Below are 23,552 nucleotides of genomic sequence, written 5' to 3'. Positions count from 1 at the left end.
AAGGTTTTCTATTGATTAAGCTAAATTAACACCCCTTTGAAGCTGATTTAGAAACCGAATCGAGAATCAGAAGGGGAGGAATATCCGTGACACGTAAGTTGATTGGGCCCAGAGGAATATGTCGCTATTTTGTAATGGTTTTGTTGTTCTTCATTCATTGGAGTGGTTACATCATGCCTTTTCTTTGAAGTGTTCACTTGAAAATTAGGGACCATTCTACTTTAATTTTGTTCTATTTTAAAGTAGCTAGTTTGAAAGAGCCCTAAAGGTTCAAGTCACAAACTGACTATTTGGAGTTGAAAGGATAACTAGATCAAGTTGCAAGGATAAGATCCTTTGTTCTTTTGTATAGGAGAGAGAGAGAGAGAGAGAGAGAGAGAGAGAGAGAGAGAGAGAGAGAGAGAGAGAGAGAGAGAGAGATTGTCCAACGCTAGTAGCTTGCTTTTGATTGTGTCTTACGTCTTGTACTTGTTTTATAAGAGAAATACTAGAAGTGGAAAAGGCAGTTGAAGGAGATGCGCTTGCACTTTGGAATGGATTCTCCTCACATGCATAGGATTTCTTTCTAAAGTTAATCTGCTTCTTTGACCATATAACTAAAGTTTAAACCATAAACTATGTGTGTTATCTTCATACCAACACCCTCTAACCCTTGTTTCCCATCTTCCAACTTCCTCTTAAGATATTAAACAATTATTGGGGCTGTTCTATGTGGGGATAGAAATCCTTTGGCCTTGATAAGTTGTTCTTGGGATTGTCTGTGTTGGGTTTCCGTGCATGTATTGTTCTCCACACAAATGGAGTGGCCCTAGGTCCATCTTAGTTTGACTATGAGTGGGAGTCTCTTCTCTTATCTTTTTTCAAATAGGAAACCAGAAGAAAAAGGACATGAGGTTGCTATGGTTGTATCATAGTTTAACTATGAGAGAAGCTTACCTGCCTAAGTGTATATAAGGTATTATGTCCAATAAAATTTCATAGAATTTTTTTGAAAATATCATCTACCACCAATTCAATAATCATAAGCAAAAATGAAAAGATACATAAATTAAAAAAGTTTGGAAATAGCCTGTATATGGATCGAGGCATGATAGAAATCACTCACTCTTTATTGTCTACAATGGGTTTGCCGTCGGTTGTCTCCCAAGTTATAATGATCGATCATTTGAGTCTTTTCTGTGCAGAGTATTAATCCCATGAACTTTTAACCACGTATCGCAAAAAGGATGATACAAAAGTGAAAAATGAAGAAATTTTTTTTATGCAGGGGTTTTTTGGAGAGGTACGAGAGAGTGAGAAGAGAGCATGTTCAAAGAATATGAAGAGATACTAGCATTCTTGACCCATGCTATGCATGGGTGCAAAATGGTGAGCCCCATCCTATGCATGGGTTTGGCTAGAGATGATGGAATCCACCAATCAAGACATGTGGTGTGAAACGGTCGGCCCCACCCTGTGCTTGGTTTGGCTAGAGATTATTGGACCTGCCAATCAAGACATGCGGTGTGAAATGGTGGGCCCTAGGCCATAAAAATGAAGTGACCCCATTAAAATGATGGGCTCTACGCCTCTACCCATGTATGCATGAGCATGGTTTTAAATTTCGGGTTTCGGTCGAGACTGACACTGAAACGTCTAATACCTGAAATGGTATTTTATTTCGTCGGTCAAAATTTTGTTTTTTCCAAAATTTCACCCAAAAACATTATTTACTGAAATTACTGACATTTCGGCCAAAATTTGGTATCGAATAAAATATTGTTTTTAACATTTCGCTGGATTTCAGGTATTATTTCGAAATTTCGGTCAAAATTTCAATTTCGGTGGGGTCCAAAACCGGTACCGAAACCGAAATTTAAAACCATTGCATGAGAAGTAATATGATGGGCCCCACCCGCTTCATGGGTTATTTTAGGGATGAGGGGACCAACTCACCGAAACATGGGGCATTAACTGGTAGGCCGCATAAAATTGAAGTTTAAAATGGTGACCCCTATCCTATGCATAGTTTGGGTGGAGATGGTGGCACACCCTGTAAAATGTGTTTTGTAAAATGGCACGCCCCACACATGTATGCATGAGATGTAAAATGGTGGGTCCTACTCATGCTATTCATGGGTGCAAATCGGTGTGCCCAGGCCCATCCAAACATGGCGTAGCTGGAAACGAGAAGAACAAGCTAAGTCGGAGTTGATCACCGTCAAACACCGATTCAAAGGAGGCTCTTTGAACCTAAAGAAATAGAATGCAAGCAAAGCCTTCTAAGGGGAAAAAAAGTCTGTATTTCTGAAATTGTATCCAAAAAAAATGTTCGTGCAACAACTCTGGACAAGAGTATTGATATGGAAAATGAAAAAGAGAGAAAGAAATTCCTACCTTCCTAATTATAGTTCAACTCTTGCACTATTCTAGGATTCTTGCTGAAAACGAAACATATTAAAAGAAATGAATATGTTGCATATTCAGAAATATGGCCATGCAAGAAAGGAATTTGGAAATATGGCCACGCCATTCCCCTCCACTTGAGGAGAACTCGACCTCGAGTTCATTGGTTATGAAATTCATAGAGGTCCGAAACATTGAAAGTCTTGGATATTCTGAGCTCATTCGGTAAATCCACCACATATGCATTATCGTTGATCTTCTTTAGAATCTTGTAAGGCCCCACCTTTCTTTTCTCAAGCTTGTTATACGAACCAACCGGAAAGGGCTCTTTCCTCAAGAAGACCATCACATCGTCCCCAACCTCAAAGACTTTGGCACATCGACGTTTGTCCTTCTTGGCCTTGTATTGAGCGTTAGAACAAGCTTTTTTTTAAAATTTACGCCTTCGTATATCTCTTTCATATGTTCCACCATATCATTTGCCCGCTTGCTGTTACTGGTGGAATTTGGTAAAGGAACCAAATCAAGTGTATGCCTTGGAAGCCGCCCATAAACAACTTCAAATGGTGATAAACCAGTAGATCAACTCTACATGTTGTTGTATGCGAGCTCGGCTTGAGCTAGAGCAAGATCCCACTGCTTTCGCTTCTCACTTGACAAACTCTGTAGTATGTTGCCAAGCGTCTTGTTCACCACCTCTGTTTGTCCATCCCTCTGAGGGTGATAGGCACTACTATATACTGCAAAGAAGTATCGAACCGCCGCCATAAAGTCTTCCAAAACAAGCTCAAAAACTTAGTGTCTCGGTTTGAAGTAATTGTCTTGGGAACCCCATGAAGCCGAACAACTTCTCGAAAGAAGAGATTTGCAATGTTCTATGCATCCTGTGTCTTTTTGCAATTGATAAAGTGTGCCATTTAGAAAATCGATCAACCACAACAAATATAGAATCCGTACCTCGTTGAGTCTGCGGAAGACCCAACACAAAGTCCATAGAAACGTCTTCCCATGGTGCATCTGGAACTGGAAGAGGCATGTGTAATCCCGTATCCTGAGATCGTCCTTTTGACGTCTGACAGGTAATGCATCTCTCGACAAATCAAGCCACATCTCATCAGAGCTTAGGCCAAAAATAGCGCTCTGCGACCATCGCAACAGTCTTGTCACGCCCAAGGTGACCTCCTAGACCACAACCATGTAGCTCTGCTATAAGAGTCTCTCTTAGCGCACATCTAGGCGCACACAACTTACTACCCCAAAATAGGTAGCCGTCCTGCACAAGAGAGTCGTATTGCTTCCCTGCATGATAATCTGCCCAAATCTGCGAGAAATCCTCATACGAAGCGTACATCTCCTTTAAGAAGTCAAAGCCCTCAACCTCCATCCTCATAGTAGTAAGCATAGTAACACGCCTACTCAGTGCATTCACCACCTTATTTTGCTGGCCTAACCTGTGTTTCAGAACAAAAGTGTACTCCCGGATATAAGAAATCCATCTGGCATGGATACAGCTAACAACTGATTGGCTATTAATAAACTTCAATGCATCATGATCGGTATAAAGAACAAACTACAAGAAACATTGGTATTAGCGACCCACTAAATTGGGTCTCTAATACTAAAAATACCGTCGCTAATAGTAATAGCGACCATTTTTTTTGGTCGCTACATGTCAAACCGTTGCTAATGACATCATACAATCGTAGCTAAAGGTTTGTATGCAACCAAAATAGACAACCAAATTAAGCATTAGCGACGGTCGGAGCGGTCGCTAATGACGAAATATGTTGGTCGCTAATAGTGATTATTAGTGATAAGAATAAATTCGCGACGCTAAAACTCTGTTAGGGACCAACATATTGCGTCGTTATTAATCATTAAATCTTTTTAGCAACCAACTTAATTTGGCTGCAAATACTATCTTCAACGTAAACATGTTCTCCTGTGACCAAATTAATTGGGCAGCTAATACTCAATTTTAAGATTTTTTTTTGGAAATTTTATTTTATTATCCTGCACCTGCACTTGCACCTGTACAATATATATATATATATATATATCAAAACTTACATAAATATCCAGTCATAACACATTCAATATTAAAATTGAAATGACATAAATCAAAACTTACGAAAATATCCACTCATTACATACGTTCAATATTAAAGTAAAAAATTAATTGTAGCCATCTCCATACACCCAACACCCTTTAAAACTCCAAAAAAAAAGTGAGTATTCATGTATATATATATATATATATATATATATATATATATATATATATATATATATATATATATATATATATATATATATTATGAGTCCTAATACTCCCCATCCTCTCCGTCAACATCTTCTCCACCATCATCTTCCCTGCCACCATCTTCTCCATTATCAACATTTTCTCCTTGCTGAGTTGCTGGCTGCAAAAAAAATGCGAGAAATGATGTATTTTTAGAGAGTTCAATTGAAAATGAGTAGTGTATTACTATTAGCGAATTAAACACCAATTAACGAAAGGCACATACAAACAAAGTCGTGTATTTTTAGAGGAGAAAGTATATGATGCCCGACAGTCAAAATAAAGGGCAGAGAGAGACAAACCTCATCTCCCTTAATTTTTAATCCAAGGGAAAGCACCGTTTTTGACTTTTTCTTGGTTCAAAAACCAAGGCAACAGGTTTTGTCTCCTTCCGCCCTTTACATTTTGACGGTTGGGCATCATATAATTTCTCTTTTTAGAGAGAATTCAATTGAAAATGGGAAACACATATATGAGAACCACAATAAGCAAACATATATTTATGTTTTCAAACAACTACTTGTACAATTCCCATTTATTGTAATATGGCTTGCACCTGCCTGCATCTCGTCCCTCATTGCCTGTATTCCTTCATAGACATGGAATATGACAATTAGGGCACAAGCCTTTCCTCATTCTTCTCAATATTTGTAGGGTAACTGTCCTGGATAGAATGAATTTCCAAAGCACCTGCAACAAATTGATGTCCTACTCAGATCAGCAAATTTTGCATACATATATATTAGCAAATGACAAGTGTAACATACAAAAGGATCGGAACATTACTAGCATTGTCCTTCTCAAGATCCATGGGAAAAGAAAGCAATCTTTTATAGCCCAAGGAATTTGGAGTCTGAAATAGCTTCAGCCGTGTGCAAACTGTGCATAGAACTAGTCCCTACAAGATACATGTACCGATTGTAACAAAGAGACGAAAGAAATATACATAGACAACTATAAGTAAAGGATTCAACCCCAGCTACTGCTAGTATCAATACAGTTCTTTTTCCACAATCAAGTGTAAACCACACACACACACACACACACATATATATATATATATATATATATATATATATATATATATATATATATATATATATATATATATATATATATATATATATGAGAATAGAGTTTCTGCGCTTGAGCGCAGCTAGGCTTCGCTCTGCTAAAGCACAGAAATAGGGGGTGGGGCCATTGGGGGGTGATCCTAACCATTCATTTGGAATGCCCCATCGTGGATGCGGGGTCTACCAAAAATCAGCTCCATTGAATCACCAATGGGTGTCCATTTGTGGGGCAAAAAATGGACAGATACTGTTTGTCCACAAATCTGTCCATTTTTTGCCCCACAAATGGACACCCTAAGTTGATCAAATGGAGCTGATTTTTGGTGGACACCCTACCCATGAAAGGACCCATCAAATGAATGCCTTGGATCCCACCCAAAATGTGGCCCCACCCTGTTTCTGTCCTCGAACGCAGCTAAGCTTAGCTGCGCTCGAGCACAGGAACTCTACTCTCTCTCTCTCTCTCTCTCTCTCTCTCTATATATATATATATATATATATATATATATATATATATATATATATATATATAGAGAGAGAGAGAGAGAGAGAGAGAGAGGTGGGGGACGAGCCCCTAGCGGCCTCTGGATCATCCACGTGAAGGAGAGCTCTACCAAGTAACTCTCGAAATGGATGCTACCCTCATGGGATATCACGAGTGGCGATAAATGAGATACCTCTTGATCAAAGGATAAATCCTCAAACCAAGACGTACCTAAAATAAACTCAGAGTCGCCATCCATGGATAGGCCATGGAACCCCAAAAACAAATATGCTCTGTATACCATGGATAACCAGAAATATATATGGTCTCGTGCCTGATTACGAATGGAGAAGGGCCGAAGAGCACCCCCAATTCGTCCGAATGCCAGCACTTGGTCTCTTATGCCATTTATTATTAACTTTGAAGAGTTTTGGACGAAAATCATGTAAAATAGGAACAAATATCCCCAAGTGGACGTCTACCTAAACATGCATGACTCGGGGATAATATAATAAGCATGCACAAAATAAATGGAAGAAGTGTCGCCTAATCACAACTAAGTTATGAGTGACATGCCTAACTGGTTTCTAAGTTCTGGTGGACCAACACATGCATGCTACAGTTAAAGGTATAAGGTATGTACATGAAAGTAAGAAAACACAACAGAACATATAACATAACTCGACATCACATATGATACAATAAGACAAATCCTAAACTCTAAACGTACTCCTCGAGTCATGGATGGTCTGATGTTCATCCAAGCCGCCTACGTATCCCTACCTCCACGAGAATCAGAGTCACGTAGTTCTTCACACCTATTATAAGCTATGATGCCTAAGACATCTAGACCTCTATCCTAGACTCGACCTAAAAGACCGGACTAGTTATTAAAGCTTCTTGTTCGATTATTCAAATTTCAGTGGATTGTGGATTTTAGGACACCCTATATGCCCTAACTAAATGCAGGTTAGCCCTAAGCTAATGCAGGTGGTTCCTACAACCGATGTGTAACTAGGCTGTGTGTCCTAAGAAAAATAATGGGATCACTAACGCATCCTAGACATAGTCATCAGTCGGCGATGTGAATCGCCAACTGACCGGACGGAGGCGCAACAAACTCCTAACTCTAACACAAACACAAACAAAACACACAACACATCAAAGACAAACTCCTAACTCTAAAACTTTCTATCTATGACAAACTCCTCACTCTAGAGGAAGATCTTTTTGAAAACAAGGTTTTAAAGTTGTTTGAATGATTTTTGAAAGATTTTCAAAGTCTACTTACAAAGTTTGAAGGTTTGAAAAGATTTATTTACAAAACATTGGCTGTACTTGGGATAAAGATCACAAGCTGTACTACGTACCTCGTGAAAGAGGATCAAGCCAACGTAGTTCGAAACAAATTTTCCTAACTACTCCTAAAACCTTAACATTTCAAATGCTTTTATAGTTTTTCCAAATTTCCAGATGTTTTTTAGATTTTTAATATGATTTCAAGTGTTTTTGGATTTTGAATTTCTGATGTTTTTTATTTTTTTAAAAACGTTTTCACCCTTTTGGTCAAAGACCTAAGAGAATACACAAAGCAACACCCTAAGGCCAAACCCAATGTCTAATAGGGGAAACCCTAAACCTGGTAAGCTAGTGTCAAAGACAAGGAATGTTCTAAGATCCCTAGATAGGTAAACTTTAATAAAACTGAATTAGTCTCTAACCAATGAGAGCGACAACAACTCTAAAGGAAAAACTCCTAACCAACAACACTAGAGAAGGGAGTACAAATGAGTCAGAGACTCTCTAATAACACTACCAATGAGGCAAGGCATGCCGCCTAAAGGCTCGCTAGAAGAAAGGGAGGCTCTAATATGAGGCTAAGTAAGCCTCGTAAAGGGTCTCTCTAAATGAGACAATGCTTGTTTCCAAATAGGGGCTCTATCAATGAGGCAAGGTATGCCTCCTAGACACAAAGGTGGGCTCCAAGTATACCTATCATCGCCCTTGCAATGATAAAAAAGTTAAGGCAACTAACATACCAGGTTGGTCTTCAACTAGTAGGGAGTACAAGTTTGCAATGAGGGAAAGATTCTATCTAAAGGGTGTATAAAAGACTAAGAAAGTCTACTAAAATAAGAGGGGAATGCTACTAAGACTAGGTAATTCCCTTAACATCATTATCCACCTTTACTGCTATTCCACTAAAGAATTATTAATGAAAAAGACAACAAATCATATGAAAGCTTTTCAACACAAGTTTCTCTAAGCAAGTATATGGAGTGAAATTATGACTGATACCATTCCAAATGAGTAATTCAGAATGAAACCTTTTCAGTACAAGTTTCTCAAAGCAAGTATATGGAGTGAAATTATGATTGATACCATTCCAAATGTGTAACTCAAAATTTCAACACCAAAGCTATTTCGACAAAATCAAAATCTTATCTTTTCCTTTGAAAGCATCCAACACGTAACATATATGCATGCATCTAGAACAGTAGAGACATTAGTAAGTGTTACAAATTCACAAAACACTAAAACAGTTTGGGACCATTCCCCTTTTATGTATAGTGATTTAAATCCAAGTTTCTCAAAAGGTATTCCACTCAGAACTTTAGCTATTGAATAAGATCAAGAGAAGTAAATTCATTTTCATTCTATATACATACCAATAGAAATCAAAACAAATTTACCATATCATTCCAAATTTTGCAACACAAAGAACGTGAATGGTTAGAAAATAAAGCTTACAACAATGTGATAAACACTACAGCACAGATTCAATAAAAACTGAACTTGCTATTCTCATTTTTATACTTGGACCACCAAGGAATAACTAACTGATTTTACAAAAGAGTTCATTTCTATTGCCTTAATACATACATGCATACATTAAAAAATGTAGCCATGATCAAAATATGGTGAGCTTCATATGAGGGAGTCTAAAACTTCTCTATTTTGTCTCCTACCATAGAATACTGTATCTTTTAATGACTTGAAGATAACATGTAAATAAGAATCGCAACCATATGTATTACCTCTTAACAAGTGGCAAATAATTTGTCTTCAAACAAGGTATATGATTCAAAATCGATAAAAATTACTTAAAATATGGGACCCAAAAAGTCAGTAACCATGGTAAAAGAATGAGAAACTGTATAAGAATTAAATCCATGGCACTCTTCTATACCTAACAGAAGTTTAAAAAGGGATATCCTAAGAAGCAAAAGAAGATTGTATTCATTAGTAACCATTTCAAGAGGAACATCGAAGAGATTAGGAGAAGAAAAATAAATTTAAGCTAATTGTATTTGCAGCTATGAATCAATTGGAGGTCAAAATTCTGGACTGGTAACCATGAAGTTAAAGTGCCAAAATGGAAAAGAACTCAAGATGAAATAGAATATGCTCAGATAAAATATTCAAGCCTTAACCATTTGAACAAAAGAGTGTAACAGCCATGAAATTAGAGATTGAAATTACACAGGGAATGAAAGATAAATCTCCAAGTTATATATAGAAGAACGTAACCACAATCTCTTTGCAAATGACCCACTAGCTCGAACCCAAATATACCATAAAAGAAATGATCTTTGGGACATTACCCGAACACATCAAAAAGAAAATCTCAGCTAGTTTTTACAATTATCCCAATGACTTGAATTCATGTAGCAGGTTATACTTTCCCTACTTCCTTTTTATCATAGCTCTATGTGAAACTCTCAGAAACAAAATTTCATAAACAAAATTTTAACTAGTATGTAATATAAAATATGCAAGGTTCATACTCATACAAATCTCAAGAAAGTACAACTAATATCCAAGTGAAAAGAGAGACATAATCATCAAAGAAGAAATGGCCGCAAATATCAAAATGAAGTGTGGGCTGCCATTATCAAATGGGTGGAGGCTGTCATTATCAAATGGGTAGGGATTTCAAAATCAAGGTATAAGGGCTGCAAATATTAATTATCCATGATGATGTTCTAAAAAATGATATTACCACAGCCATGTCCCCACAAGTACAGTAACTCATTCTAATTCACACAGACACAGACAAGATGGATCAAAGATCTTGCTAATCTTTTAGCCTCATGAATGAACTAATAGAATTAAAACCTGTTTCAAGGCCTCGAAAATTGAAATGGAATTGAATTTACCATGTAAACAATCTCAACTTCCAGCTCAAGACTCAAATATCAAAGGAATCAGGGATCATTATCATGATAATCAGGCTTTATACATGATCATTTGAGTTACTAAAAAAAAACTTTTAGCAAGAACACTCCCAAACAAACAAAAACTGTAACCAAAGAGTAGACATAATTGATAGTAGTAATGATAAAACATCTACACTCAAGCTTTAAATATTATAAACTTTACAAAAATCGGTTCAAAGAAGATGAAATCTACCGTTGGCTCATTTTGGTGAAAATAAGGGCATTAAAGTCAAAGAAATATATGAGCGGCACAATTACCGTGCAATTAATCTAACAATTTAAAACCTTCATGTGTCATAACAAGATGTGATTTCCAATTCATATTACCAGAGGAAAGAAAGAGCTATATTCACACAGGTATAAGAAGAGTTTTATTTACACAGTCATAACAAGATGTGACTCCTAACTCATACTATCATAACAAGTTATATTCACATGGGAAAAATCACATTTCTTGTCAAAACATGTTAATGAAAACCTGGATCATCGATGAGACTTTGATTCAAACAGATTATGATTAGTTCAGAATAGAGCTATGTATTTCAATCCTTTACTCTAACACTTGAAATGAGTAGTTCAGAACGGAAATAAAGCATAATTGATAAAGATGGATACAGTAAACATAACCGTCTGATCTAAACGTCTATCTTCCAAGAAAACATGAATACAAATGATATATCTAATAGGGGAATAACCATCCAAATGACAAAACATCATATCATCTGATAATTCAAACATTTATACCTTCGACATGAGGTAAAGAAACGAGATCAAATAATGTACACAATCAAACCCTCGACATGGGGTCTCCTGTGAAATCAGATGATACTCATACCCATGACATGGAGTAGAGTAATAATCTGATTTCCTACATCAATTAAGCCTACATCCCTCCACCATCCATTCATCAAAAAATTAGATTACCACCTCATATTCAAGAGCCAAATTAGCACCAAATTCATGAATTACTGCTACCATACCGGAAAACAAAGTAGATATCTATGTAAAATTTCAGCCATACAAGGGTTAGAAGAGTTACCTGTAGGATTATTAAAATTATCAAGCAGATGATGGGATAACTGCTCTTGGTGTTGATGAAATCAACGAAGAAGATGACCACGCTCCACTTCAACAACTTTCAGATCCTGCGCTTTTGAAAACACAGCTGAGATTGGTGGTGTCGAATCATGTGGTAAAGAGGGAAAGGAGATTTGGATAGAAGAGAGGGTTGGTTGAATTAGCAGAGAAGGTGGAGGGGAAAGGATGAAAATAAGATAGAAATAGGTTTGATGATGGGGATAAATGAAATGGTGTTGGGCTAATGGTCGTGGTGGATTTGGGCCTTGGGTTTTAGAGGTTAAGGTGACTGGAATCCATGGAGAATGGTCTGATGGTGGATGGCAATCGAGGAAGAAATGATGATGGTGGAAGTACAGGTTGGGTGGTGGAACAAGATGGTGGTGGTAGTGACGATGGTGGAAGAAGAGTAGATGGTGGCTGTGAGGATTGGAGGGGAGCAGATGGGGATTTTAAGTTAGAAAATGATGGAAATGAAAATGAAAGAGATGAGAGAAACGGAAGAGATGTGGATGTTGATGGTGTTTGGAGGATGGAGGACCGGATCTAATGGAGGTTGTGGCCGGATTCCGGAGAGAATCCCACCGGAGAAGAAGGGTTTAATGGTGGTAGAGAGGTTTGGGTGAAATGGGCTTTGAGAAGAAAAAGATAGAAGAAGAAGAAGAAGAATACGATGTAAGTGGGTGGCTCGGCTGGTGGTGGGAAGGAGAAGAAGAAAAAGAAGATCGGAGGTGTATATGGGTCGAATGTCCGGTGGATTTGCCGGAGAAGAAAGCAAACCCCTCTCTCTCTCTCTCTCTCAATGAAAATGAGAATCTCCTCATTTTTTCGTTGTCTTTTTTATATATCTAAAAGATGGTTGCTGATATTGGCACTACCGCTTGATTGGTGCGTGGTTGCGCGGAGAAAGTGAGCTCACGACCAAATCGTGTCCCATTTGCCCCTAATTCGTCTCTCGCAGGATAAGTTCACCTCCCTTTCAGGATAAATTCACCCCCCATCTGCAATTGCACTACGCTCATTGTCTCCACTCGTTCGCTAGACAAACACGCTCGGATTTCGACGAAATTTTATGGGGATCTTGGTGAGAACTTAACCTAGCTTATGGTGGAATTTGGGGTCCTAACTCACTGATTTGATGGGGTTTGGCACAAACAAATGCGAACTCGGGTCCTGTCAAAATGGGGTGTCTACACCCGCGAAAAGGTAAACCTTGTTCTAAAAGGAATTGAGCATTCACAACTGAAGTATGCAAGCGAATTCGATAGTCACTTCATTGTTGCTCTGTTTGCTTATTTACCAACGCTTCAATATGTTGCTCTTGATTCCTAAAAGCTTCACATTTACTCTAAGCTTGATTATGAGCACTATTAGGACCCCTTATATGTTTTCCAAATCTTTCTACTTTCTTTCAATTAGAGAACCCCTCAACAACAAAAGCATCACAACTTCCCCCATGCTCCTTACTATCCGATTTAAAAAGATAGCGAAACAAGGAATAAGCCGCGTCTTTTGCAATGCTATACTCCAACCAAGTAGGATAATCATCAAACCATTTTGGATTAAACCGCCTATTCTCTTTTCCTTGCATAATTTGAGGGAAATCATGATTACGTGGTTGAATTGGACCCATTCCTAAGTATATCATTCGAACTTTTGTCCTACAATTAGGATGATAATAAGTTATTGGCCTTCGTAATCCGGGATCAGCAGGAGGATTTTTAGGATCAAGTTCCAATCGAATTCTTTTAGAATTTTCTCGTTCTTTGGTGGGGACACTTGAAGTTGTAGGAGGGGTTATCAACTTTAATGACGGTACTCTCGAAAAATATTTTTCCATAACTAAAAAAACAAACAAGAAAGACAAAGAACTTTTATCACTATATCAGAAAAATATTTAATTATCAATCACTATATCAATGTAAAAGAATGCTAAAAAAGGTATTCAATAACTATTGATTCAATAACAATTAGTAATGACTTACCCTAAATAAAAAGCTTCCAGGAGACAAGGAGAGGAGAGGGAGACGCTGCAATAGTAAGCAGGGAAAAAAAGAGAGCAAAAGAAAGGGCGTGTGGTGGCGTCAGGCGTGGTGGACCTGCTGCTGCTTAGGGAAAAAACACAAGTAGAAGTAGTGGATGGATGTGGACGGAGACCTAGGAAGAATAAAAAATAGAGAAAGAGATGAATAGGTTACGGGAAATGTGTTTTACAAGACTTGTGGTATTTATTTTAATTGGTTTTGGAATGGTGGAGCATTTACTTGGGAAGGGAAAAATATATTTTTTAGAAGGAAGGGATATAAAAATGGTAAAATTAAAATTTTAAACTTATTTTCTATCTTAGGGATGATTGGAAAGGGGGGCATATTTTTTTAAAAAGGGGGTAAGTATAAAAAAAATATTAAAAAATAAAGGTATATTTTTTTCCCAAAAAATTAATGGGGGCAATTGTCCCCCCTTCCCTTTCAAGTGACTTCGCCCCTGATTACCGCATAAAACTTCAACTGATATGTAGACCACTTCTTGCGAGCATCACTCAGCTTCTCGCTGTAGTACGCCACAGGTTTGCCCTCCTATAATAGAACAGCTCCAATCCCAACTCCAGCAGCATCACACTCCACCTTAAATAGCTTCTCAAAGTCAGGTAATGCCAGAACAGGAGCTTGAGTCAACTTCTTCATTATAAGATGAAATGACTGCTTAGCTTCCTCAGTCCGTATAAACTTGCCTTTCTTCAAGCACTCTGTCACTGGAGCCATGATAGCACTAAAATTTTGCACAAATCTTCTATATAAAGTAGCAAGGCCATGAAAAATTCTGACCTCACTCACACTACGACGTGAAGGCCATTCTTAAATAGCCTTGATTTTCTGCTCATCAACATATATGCCATCGGCTCCGACTATAAAGCCAAGAAAGACTAGCTGACTCGTCATAAAACTGCACTTCTTAAGATTCAAATATAATTTCTCATCCCGTAAAATAGTAAGAACAGCCTTAACATGTTCAATATGCTCATCCTCTGACTGGCTATAAATCAAAATATCATCAAAGTAAACTACTACGAATTTACCAGTGAAGGTATGTAATACCTGATTCATCAGCCTCATAAAAGTACTCGGCGCATTAGAAAGTCCAAACGGCATGACCAGCCACTCATATAAACCCTCCTTAGTCTTAAATGTCATTTTCCATTCATCTCCCAGTCGTATCCGAATCTGGTGATCGATAACCGCTTCTTAGATCTAGTTTGGTGAAGACTCTGGAATCGGCTAACATATCAAGCATATCATCGAGCCTTGGTATTGGAAACCTGTACTTAGCTGTAATCTTATTGATAGCTCGACTATCAACGCACATCCTCCAAGATCCTTCTTAGGAGTGAGTAATGCCGGGACTGCACATGGGCTCATGCTGAGTCTCACAAAGCCCTTTTGAACCAAGCCATCCACAATATACTGCTCTCCTTAGGATTCATCTTGTAGTGGGGTAGGTTCGGCAAATTGGTACCTGGAACAAGATCAATATGGTGCTGTATGTCTCTCAAAGTTGGTGTCTAAATTCTGGTGTGCAAACACATGCATGCTACAGCTAAAGGTATAGGATCTGTACATGAAAGTAAGAAAACACAGCAAAACACACAACACAAATCAACTCTACACATGACTGGACAAGACGAATCCTAAAACTCTAATGCAAGACTTGACTCGGACCAGAATGGCCGTCCATCCCAGCTGCTCTACGTATCCCGGCCTCGGGAAGAATCGGAGTCAATGTAGTTCGATGACCTATTCTAAACTACAATGCCTAACCATCTAGAACCGCTATCCTAGACTCGATTCTCTAGACTTGACTGATTTTTAAAGTTTTTGCACAATTTACTTAAGTTCAAATGAATTGTAATTTTTAGGACTCTCTATATGCCATAACTAATGCAAGTTGATTAGCCTTAAGCTAATGCAGGTGAGCCCTACATCCTATGTGCATCTAGGCTGTGCAACCTAATGAAAATCAGGAGCTGACTATATGCTTCCCAGTCTAGCCATCGGTTCGACTAAATCTCTAATCGATCGACTCGAGGCCTCCTAACTCTAGGGACACTCACACGACAGGACACACCATATTAATACAAATCAGGACAGACTCCTAACTCTAAAACACCCCAAACAGCTAAGACAGACTCCTAACTCTAGGGGAAGATCTTTTTTAAAAGGTTTTGAAGAATTTTTGTATTTTTTGGAAGATTTGAAATGTTTATTTTTTAAAGGTTTGGCTGGACTTGGAATGTGGATCCCAAGCTGCACTACGTACCCCGTAGAAAGGGATCAAGCCAACGTAGTTCGGAAATGATTTTTCTAACTACTCCTAAATGACTCAAGATTTTTGAGATTTTTGGTTTTTAGATGTTTTTGAATTTTCAAGAGTTTTTGACTTAAGAGGACAAATTCCTATCATCATAGGGGTAGGATAGACTCCTGATATCCCGCAAACGTTGGACAACATCTTATGCTTTGCGGGGAAAAATGACAGAATAACAACTCTGCAAGGGTTGGACAGCATCCTATACCTTGCAGGAGTGGATAAAAATCACATGATTTGATGAGAGGTTGGAAAGAATCCTAACCCCTATGATGATAGGACAGACTCCTGAAAGATTGACTCTCTAACTAAAGACAGACTCTCTAGCTAAAGACTGACTCATATACGAAAGGACTGACTCCTAGCTAAGGACAGACTCCTATGCTAAGACTGATTCTTTTAGACTAGCGACTCTAAGAGGGGGTGCTATCTAAACAAGGCATGTTTCCTAGGGATGGACTCACTAATGAGACAAAGGTTGTCTCGAAAGGATAGAACATTCTCTGTATGAGACATAGCCTGTCTCCCTAAAAGGTAAGCTCTAAAGGGTGTCGCATTTCTACACGAGACATAGCTTGTCTCCTAAAATGGTTTGATCTTTCTGTTGAGATATAGCTTGTCTTTCTAGATGGTGGGCTCTAGATAACTCTTTCATTCCCCTTGCAATGAATGGAGACCTAAGATTTAAGGAATGCACATTTAAAAAGACTAGGCAAATCTTTTTAAATCAAAAAAGGGGAGTGCTACTTAGACTGAGCAAGTCTCCTAATGATGGGCTTGGGCTAGCCTTCATCGCCCTTTGCAATGATAAGGGCTAATGAATAACAAGGGAAAACATCTAAAAGACTAAATTAGTCTCTATACAGGGGAAGAAAGAAGAGTGAATAGAGGTCACTATTTGGACTAAGCAAATCTCCTAAAAGATGGGCTTGGGCTAACGCCTTCATTGCCAAATCTCCTAAAAGATGGGCTTGGGCTAACGCCTTCATCGCCGCTGCGATGAATGGATTACCTAAAGTATAAGGGCATCTAAAAGATTACAAACTCTCTACCTAAAGAAAGGGAGATAAGAGCAGAGGGTACTACCACATCAGGTAAGCTCCTCTAAGACTGGGCTTGGGCTATCGCCTTCATCGCCCAAAAAAAGACAAAAACATTCCTATCTTAATGACTTGCAAACATGGTCATCAAATCTGAGATCGTCTTGAATAAGGTCATACCATTTACTTGTGACTGAAATGTCATTGTGTGCAAAATTACGAAAGTAACCTCAAAGGAGACCAAAGCACTCATGGTAATAGAGATAGATATTGACAGACGGATCATAACTACATCCGAATCCTAAATGGCTTAAATGCAAGGAAGCGAGGTTATTCTCATAGCACAAAGTCACTAAAGGCATCTTGATCTTCTAGTAAAACAGACCTTTCACTACAATGTAAAACCACTTGGATTCATTTTCACAAGATAAACAAAGTGGGTCATAAGTGTCTCGGGTTACAAGTGAATGAGATAACCTTGTTTATGAGTTTGACTCCTATTTGATGACCATGCTAACAAATCATTAGGCTACATAATCTATTATAGAGTATGAACAAAGTAACAAGACTTCTACTGCAGAAATTCCCATAGATCAGTAAAGCTTGTTCAAACCACTTGATTGGGCATTCTTACTAAAACATGGTCATGATGACTGCTCGAAACTCAAAAAAAATATTACAGCTATGGAAAATTATTATAGGCACAAGTATTATATAAAACTCATCAAAACCATGAGAACTATCATGTTGTATTTATTTCCCTTTCATAGGATTCATTTGTTATTTCTGAAACAGGGTTACGGGAACACCATTTGAATGGACAGAACCAATCACAAGGAAAGGCCTAAATCCCATTTTTACTGAATCATTTTACCAAGATGAAGAAAAAAGATTTTTTTGGTCATTCCTATAGCAAGAGTGGCATTATTTAATGATCCAAACACAAACAGTTCACATTATTTGATGATCTGAACATGGCTGGTCCACAACAGGTTTGCCTTATTTGATAGTCCAAACCATTCATTCACTATACCCCGTCATAAGCCCAGAAAATGTTCCCTGTAAAAGAATTCTAATCATAGGATCATGATCAAACTTGTGGAGAGGATTTACCGGGTACACCTCATTCGGTTCAGGGGCCAACAAACGAATAGCTTGGATCAGTCAAATAATATAAGCCTTGCTATGTTTTGGGCTGCATTTACACCACAGTGCCCTATGTAAATTCTTATGTAGATTCAGCCCTATGATGTGTGGACTAATTGTAAAATTATTCAAAACATGCCAAGCCTAATAAATTCAAATAGATGACTCTTTTGGCTATCTTCACAATCACTATAAGCGATTAAACATCACCCAATTTTATGCAACTAAGAGGATAAACTAAAAGGTACTATAAGGAAAAAAAACTAAAAAACTAAAAAAAACTCACCAGGAAGAATCTGAGAGATCTTGACCGCCGGATGCTTGATGGAGGCATTCCGATTCCTCTCCGATGGAATGTTGATAGCCACAAACAAATATGTCCTAAATTCGCTTGTTCTTTCTATGATCACGTGCAACCCCAATTAGGTAATCGGATCCGAAATCGACGGAAATCGAGATGATGATGGCGAAATTTTGCGGATCCGACCGGAGAAGGAAGAAATTCGCCGGGGAAGATGATAATGACCGACGACAAAGGTGAAACTAAATGAAGACCAGCCGAAGATGAAATGCCAACAGGAATCGATCGGCTGGTAGAAAAAGATGACTGATGGCCACTCTCTCTCTCTCTCTCTCTCTCTCTCTCTGCGCATCATTTTATCATAGATCTCTTTATTTTCCTGCAATTTCTTCACATATTCTCTTTTGAAACCTTCACTGGATATGGAGACTGGATTTTCCACCGGATTCCGACAAGATTTGCCGGAAAAAAAAATGAAATTCAAGAGGACAAGAAAAGAAATGTCTAGATTCCAGCAGAATCACCAGAATTGCAGAGGAAGTAGAAGAGATAACAGAGATTTTTGCTAAAATTGTCAAGGAAACGATAAAAATGATGTAGATCTATAACCTGTATAATCGAAGATTACGATCGGGAGGCGAAGAAATTCGGACGGATTGTGACTGGAGCTTCGATGTAATGACCGGAGAAGATGGAATTTAAACCAGATAGATCAAGCTAAGAAGTTAGGGTTTCAGCTCCCTCATCTTCTCTCTCTGTCTCTCTGCTAGGATGTTTTGGGAAAATGAAAAAAAAACTCTCCTGAAAAATCTAAACAAACAGGTTTTATAGATGGGGATTGTGCTGATTTCAGCACACCTCTGCTTTGGTATTTGCACACCCTTTTGCAATATTTCACCCCTCTACTCTAACTACTCTCTCTCTCTCTCTCTCTCTCTCTCTCTCTCTCTCATTTTCACTCACACCCCCTCTGTTTTCTGGAAAAAAAATGAGATCCCCTTACCAACAGACTTTAATTTGATGGTATATAGATGAGGGGTGTGTTGATTTTGACACCCCCTTGCCTTAGTAAATGTACACCCCCCGCTTGATTTATACCCACCTTAGTGACTTGCACAGCCCATGGCAATTATCTTGCTTCAAATTTTTGTTGTCCATAGGGGTAGTCCCAATAAAACAACCCTATCTATAAATGATATATTCACTCTTTTTCCTTCACAGGACAGACCCCTCATGATATATTTCGACTATTTTTTTATTCTAAAAGGGGAGGTCTAAGTTGAAAATGAATAGGTATGGCTTTGACTTCCACCCCTTGAAATATTGGCTTTAAAGTTAATAACCCAATAAAAAATGCATCCAACAACCCACATATCAACAGCACTTTTATAATGCTCGGCCCCATGGAGCAACTCAGGTGCACGATACCAAATAATAACCACAACCTCTTTTTCAGATAAAGGCGCCAAGGGAGATTGATATATTCTATGAAGATAAATCAGCCCATTGAGCAGCTGCCAGAGCAATGACTTGGCGGCATAATTGATGTGTAAATTCACAAATTTGACCACATTTTTCATGAAAAAATTTCCCGCATCAACATGATCTCTCTAATCGTGGTGAGAGAGACATCATCCCCATCCTAGGACTACTTGAATTTCTTGATGGCAATGCATTTTCCTCTGAATTTTTTCGAGCAGAAAATTACGGCCACTCTCAGTAGGACAATGACAATCTTTCAAGGGATTTATTCAATTTCGGGTTTTCAACTTTGGGGTTTGTCCAATTTTAGGGGTATTAGGGTTCGGTCAAAATGGGGTGTCTACAGATACTAATGAATAGCAAGGAAAAAATCTAAAGACTAAATTAGTCTCTATACAAGGGAAGAAGGAAGAGGGAATAGGGGTTGCTATATGGACTAAGCAAGTCCCCTAAAAGATGGGCTTGGGATGACTCCTTCATCGCCCTCTACTTACCTATTCCTGTATAGACCTCAATCACCAATAGACCTTTATATACTCTACAATTCTGTCCTTTATTAACTTATCAAAGACCTAATAACCTGATTAATCTAGCCACCTATTATCCAGCCAGTAACAATCCCTTACCCTACTTCTTTCCAAACTCAGTAATTCCTGCATACTATTATCTTAACCTGACCATTGCCATATTATTCACCGAATCAAATAATCTAGAGACCCCTTATCATTTTACTCTTCTACCTATAATTAAGCACCTCTTGAAGGTCATTTGGTCAACAAATTGAATAGCCTTTAGAGGAAACTTTGCCTCTTAGATAATGAGGTACGATTATAATAGGATAAGAACTTCTAGAACCTGATCATGTAACAGAAATTGTACCATAATCTGAACGAATGAATCAATATATCATTTGCTCTCTTTAATCTTTACAATTAAACACATCTCAATTTGCATGCTTAACAAACATCAAATTCCCTGTGATCCTTACCAATGTAAACCATTTATGCTACAATTATTCCATTCCTTAATAACTAAAAAAAATCCATTTATAACCCAAGTATTTACTAAGATCAAAACCAAAGCTAAACTCTGCCATTCATTGAATATCATTTTTCGCTATTAGACCAGTGTTGGTATTATCACCATTTCACTTTTGAAATGAAACCTTGTAATCACACAACAGTTGAATAATTAAATATCATCAAGAGAGAGAGGGAGATATATATACATGTCATCAAGCTTATTGAATTCATTTTCACACCAGTAAAAGTCATGACAATTTTTACATGTTATTCCTAACTTTACAATACACAAAAGAACACAAATGATTGGAAAATAGAGTTACATCCAGATGATAGACATTACAACACAAATCTCGTGAAAACTAAGCTCACTATTCTCATTTTGCATTCAAACTAATTATTTTACAAAGAAATCTACCTCTATTTTCATCATTACACACAAGCATGCATAAAAAAATGTAACTATTGACAAAATATGATGGGGTGTACATAGGAAAATCTAAATTCTTTCTGTTTCAATTCTTATTATAAAATATTGTATCTTTTAATGACTAAACAAGTGTGAGTCAAAACAGTGCATAGAACTACAAGTATTATTCATCTATTTAGAAATTGACTATTCAAATCACATGCATCACACTTGAGATTACCATCAGAAATTAATTTCAGGGCATGAACAGGGAAGTAGTATTGCCATCAAAACGAAATAGCAGATTTATAAATCCCTTATAATTACTTCATGGATATGTGTGGACCTCGATCTGAGAGGACCGGTGCCGAGGGACGCGAGACCCCTCCTGCAATCCTCTAAGATCTCCACAACGTGGAGGAGAGCTTTACCAAGGAACTCTCGAAATTGTTGCCACCCTTACAACATAGCATGAGTGGCGATACAAAAAGAAAGATATGCATCCTAATCAGGAGCCAGGGCTCGAAACCAAGATATATCTAAAAATAACTCAGAGTCGCCATCCATGGATACGCCATGGAACCAAAACAAATGCTCTGTTTGCAATGGATAACCAGAGATACAAAATGTCCGTGCCTGATGACGAATGGAGAAGGTCCGAAGAGCACCCCCAATTCGCCCGAGTGCGAACACTTGGTCTCTTATGCCATTTATTTATTAACTTCAAAGAATTTTAGGTAAAACCAAGTGAAATGGAAACAAAATATCCCCGGGAAGACGTCTACCTAATCATGCAGGACCAGGGGATGAAATAATAAGCACGTACAAAAAATAAAAAATGTGTCGCCTAATCACAACTAGGTTATGAGTGACATACCTGACTGGTGTCTAAGTTTTGGTGGACAAACACATGCATGCTACAGCTACAGGTATAAGATCAGTACAAGAAAGTAAGAAAACAAAACAAAATATACAACACAACAAATCCCAAGACTCTAAACGATTTAGCCCGAGTCCTTGGATGGTCTGATGTTCATCCAAAGAAGCCTACGTATCCCCGCCTCCACGAGAATCAAGGCAACATAGTTCTTCGCACCTATTCTAAACTATGATGCCTAAGACACTTAGACCTCTAGCTTAGACTCGATCTAAAAGAACGGACTAGTTCTTAAAGCTTCTTGTGCGATTATTTAAATTCCAATGAATTGTAGATTTTAGGACACCCTATATGCCCTAAGCTAATGCAGGTGGTTCCTATAACCTATGTGTAACTAGGCTGTGTGTCCTAAGGAAAAACAATGGGATCACTAGCGCATCCTAGACCTAGTCATCAGTCGGCGATGTGAGTCGCCAACTGACCGGACGGAGGCGTAACAAACCCCTAACTCTAACACAAACACAAACAAACCACACAACACATCAAAGACAAACTCCTAACTCTAAAACTCTCTATCTAGGACAAAATCTTAACTCTAGATGAAGATCTTTTTGAAAACAAGTTGTTTGACTAATTTTTGAAAGATTTACAAAGTCTACTTACAAAGTTTGGTTGGACTTGGGATAAAGATCCCAAGCTGCACTACGTACCTCGTGGAAGAGGATCAAGCCAACGTATTTCGAAACGAACTCTCCTAATACTCTACAAAACTCAACACTTTAGCTGATTTAAGATTTTTTAATGTTTTTCAAATGTTTTTGATATTTTTAAAGTTTTCAAATGTTTTTGATATTTTTAAAGTTTTCAAATGTTTTTGAGTTTCAAATTTCTAATATTTTTGGATTTTAAAATATTCCAATGCTTTTGGATCTTTAGATGAATTCACTCTTACAGAGAACAAACAAGCATAACCATAAACTAGGGCAAAGCCCTAAAGCAAAAAGGGGAAACCCCAAACAAGCAACAAAGGTCTCGAAGAGACGAACCACAACAACCAAACAAGCATCCCAAGAAGAGAGAAAATGATCCAAGATCCCAAGCAAGCAAAGCTCTAATAAGACTGAGTTAGTCTCTAATCGAAGCGAAGTAATCAACAATTCTAAAGGAGAAACTCCTAACTAATAACACTAAAGAGGGGTACAAATGAGTCAATGACTCTCTAATAACGCTACCAAGACAAACACTCACTCTAAAAGAGGAGGCCACTCTAACATGAGGCTAGGTAAGCCTCCTAAAGGGGAAACTCTCTATATGAGACAAGGCTTGTCTCTGAGACACAAATGACGTAAACAAGAGTTCTGATGAGACTGGG

The 23,552-nt window shown here is 38.0% G+C and overlaps 1 long non-coding RNA gene across 1 annotated transcript in view; it reads right to left on the bottom strand.

Moving 5' to 3' along the window:
• Positions 1–4,705: 4,705 nt before the first annotated feature.
• Positions 4,706–23,552, bottom strand: part of LOC143849538 (uncharacterized) — a 31,787-nt gene continuing 12,940 nt past the window's right edge. Inside the window, exons 2-4 of the long non-coding RNA XR_013235696.1 lie at positions 5,474–5,585; positions 5,244–5,377; positions 4,706–4,804 (exon numbers count right to left, since the gene is read on the bottom strand). This is a non-coding gene — a long non-coding RNA (uncharacterized LOC143849538). The remainder of the gene's footprint in view (positions 4,805–5,243; positions 5,378–5,473; positions 5,586–23,552) is intronic.

Source organism: Tasmannia lanceolata, unplaced genomic scaffold (genome assembly GCF_043159265.1).
Source record: "Tasmannia lanceolata isolate RefF3 unplaced genomic scaffold, GAP_Taslan_0.1 ptg000018l, whole genome shotgun sequence".
In the NCBI taxonomy this organism is placed as follows: domain Eukaryota; kingdom Viridiplantae; phylum Streptophyta; class Magnoliopsida; order Canellales; family Winteraceae; genus Tasmannia; species Tasmannia lanceolata.
The sequence above is the reverse complement of the archived record's forward strand: the minus strand, read 5'-3'. Positions and strand labels throughout refer to the sequence as shown.